Source organism: Coenobita brevimanus, chromosome 15 (assembly GCF_032717465.1).
Source record: "Coenobita brevimanus isolate Jiangsu-jjx chromosome 15, ASM3271746v2, whole genome shotgun sequence".
Lineage (NCBI taxonomy): Eukaryota > Metazoa > Arthropoda > Malacostraca > Decapoda > Coenobitidae > Coenobita > Coenobita brevimanus.
The window spans coordinates 14,342,516-14,345,760 of NC_136968.1; the positions used below are offsets into that span (position 1 = coordinate 14,342,516).

Here is a 3,245-nt window from a genome sequence, read left to right on the forward strand (position 1 = left end):
AGCCCATGTCCGGGAAATCCGAAATCCGGGAAATAGGGGTCCGCCATATCGAGGGTCGAGTGTACAGTAATCTCTCCAATATCCGATGTAATACAGCCAAAGGCATGTCCGGGAAGTGGGATCATCTGGATACTGGGACCCTGCCTCCTGGACGGGTACTTATGGAACCTAACCCAGACTAACTCAAAACCACCTACATAACTCCCTACCGGACATGCATAGAACCTATTTAAGACCCTATTCACACAAATAAGGGACAGAAAGCATGAAATAAATGAAAAGAAACCAAAGAATGTGGAATTAGAAGTAGGGAAAATATTTAGCAGTGTACAGGGTACTTACAACACATTCGTGGCCATTACGAAGATTAACCCGCCTCCTCTAAGGCTCTGGCAGTGGTGAAAATGCTCTTGAAGCACATACAGTAATCTAGTGTTGTGTTGCACTTAATTCTTTGCACTGTGAATTATAATTGTTTAACACTGCACATTCTGTTCTTACTTGCGCCATGCCAGTTACAACCGCCAGTTTGCACTCTTCGCTTAATCCTTTGCACTCTGAATTCTAATTTCTTAACACTGCACAACAATGCAAATTCCCATGTGATCTAGTGGCAAGGTATTGCAGTTTATTCACAAAAATGAGCATGTGCGGCATCCACTGCGATGAGCATCTAGTCATGATGGTAGTTAGGCGGTAACTGGGGAGGGGAGGAAGCAAGGGGTGAAGGGGCCATGCGTAAACACAGCTGGCTGGCGCCATGTGCCAAGTTCAAATTACGGTTGAAAAGAAAATTGGATTTTTTTTTTTTTTTTTTTTTTTTGGGGGGGGGGTTCCGAAGGCCTGGCCCCAAAATGTCTGGACATTGGGGTGTCCACTGACTGGGCGTCTGGATATTAAAGAGATTATTGTTTGTGGCCACCCCAAACGGGATTGAGGCGTCTGGCAATAGATAGATAGATAGATTGTACTCAAAAACTATTGGTCGTATCAGAATTCTGATAACGCCAAGTGAAAGCTCATGAAATTCTGCATCTAGACATTATGCGGGCAAAATTTTGTGCTAGAGTGTAAGGCAGTTACATACACTGTTGTGCAACAGTATTCTCACCTCATTTCGGTACTTTCACAGTACTTTTACTCATCAATTTTGTGTTTTTATTAGCTTATCATATAGTATAAACGTTAAGGAAATATGATGGTATAAAATTTATACTATTATAACCAATTTCTGGGGCAAATAAAATGCATGGGAATGTTTTCCTTTGTGCGTGAGTCCAGCCTGTCCTCACGGCATTTTCTTTGATCATGTCACACATTCATTCATTCATTCATCGCCAGACGCCATGTATCCCAGACGGGGGGGCCAATGGCTTAGAGTTGTTTTACAGGGAGGGGCACTAATCCTCCACCAACCCCACTTGACACGTAGGGATGCCAACAGCATCTGGTGTTCCCAGGCGGTCACCCATCCAAGTACTAACCAGACCCAACATTGCTTAACTTCGCTGATCGGACGGGAAGCGGTGTACTCAACGTGGTATGGCTGTTGGCATGTCAACTTTCAAAAAACTTATGGTGCATGAAGGGGTTAATAGATTAGTAACACATGATTTTCCTTTTCTAAAACCAAACTGCCTTTCTGCTATTATACTGTGTTCTAGATGGTTTACCCAAACTTTTCTTATCAGCTTTTCTAGTACCTTACTTACAACACTGGTCAGTGATACTGGTCATTAGTTACGTGGATTCTGTTTATTCTCTTTCTTGAACAGGGGGACAATGTTTGCTTTCTTCCAAATATCAGGCAATTTAACCTTGACCTAAGGATTCCTTGAATATTAAATATAATTAAACTATGAGGAGAAAAAGCAAACCCCTGATGATTTATGGTTATTTCTTAAGTAAATAACAAGGATGGAATGTATCTGGCTTTTTTTTTTTTTTATTACATCACTGCTGACTGCACTGTGTAATGGGAAATGTAGGTTAATCCAAACTAATACCCAAAAGGGTTCCCCAAAAGATCACCAAAAATTGTTAGCCTAACTTTCCTTTCACCATTCACCTTTTAACAATATGGCTGTGAATCAAGCTTTAACTTTGTTTTTGATGATAAAAAGAATCTTATGTTTTAACCACCTCATTTTTTTTTTTTTTTTTTTTTTTTTTTTTCCTACTTACAGATGATTTTTTTCAACTTTGGAATGACGTCAATCTGTAAATGGATTACTGAAGACCATAGCTAACCCTTCTGGTGTGAAAAGTCTTCAAAGATGAATAAAGTTATCTGGCAATAGCAAGAATAAACTGAAATATACGTCATCTGAGTGAAGAGATTAACCCGTTAACTGCTCTATACAGCCTGGGCTGTTCCGAGTGCAACTGCTCAATACAGCCCTGGCTGTGCAGGTGAATTTCGAATATAGTGCCATGGTGACCAAGGCCAACCCATGCCAGCATGCTTGAGCCTTCAAAACTGAAACGGAAAAAGAAAACGAAAACATACATTCCAATAGGGAATCAGACACTTCGATGTTCATCCATGGCTTTACCAAGGTAAATATTGAGCTAATATTTCGTTACTATATACTTTGGCATGTGTTCTCTCAATTCCCAAGACAAAATTTGGCCTTTGGGAAATTTCATTCTTACCCCTATGTCTGTGCGCCACAGACACCTCCAAAAAAACACCATGCGCAGTTAATGGGTTAAAGCCCCTGAACACTTACGTAAGTCTCCCTCTGGTATTCTGGGGTGGGATTCTCAGGCATATGTATGATCAGTTTCCTACCATCAACTTAGATCTGTTTTTGCAGGAAAAATTAGTGACAAGGGAATATTTGGCAATCTCCTCTCTTCATTCTTAATGCAGAAAGCAAATTAAGCATGATATAACACATTCCAATTTTTTTTTCCCCAAGAGCTTCCAGCAACTGTTGGGATGCTATCTGCTTGTTTGGGCACTCAGTTTTGTTTCCAGTCCACGGAAAACATCAGCTGTACTACGGCCAACCCTAATATGAAATTCCTCCTGAGGAAACATATTTTGACGTACAGTCCATATGTACAGTAGGCTATGTATAATTTTCACCTCATAACTAACACTTTTTGTTTTAAGGAAACTGAGACATGGGAAGATAATGCATTCTCCTTTCCTTGTCCTCTGTACAAAATAAATCATAGTTATGCCATGAAATTTATGGTAAACTTGCTTCTGAATCTAGGGTTTGATACAGGGTCAC

General features: G+C 40.3%; 1 non-coding gene across 1 annotated transcript; it reads right to left on the reverse strand.

Annotated features, from left to right (window-relative positions):
• Positions 1 to 1,435: 1,435 nt before the first annotated feature.
• LOC145390839 (5S ribosomal RNA) lies at positions 1,436 to 1,554 on the reverse strand. The gene has a single exon (XR_013895747.1). It is a non-coding gene; the product is annotated as a 5S ribosomal RNA (ribosomal RNA).
• Positions 1,555 to 3,245: the final 1,691 nt, after the last annotated feature.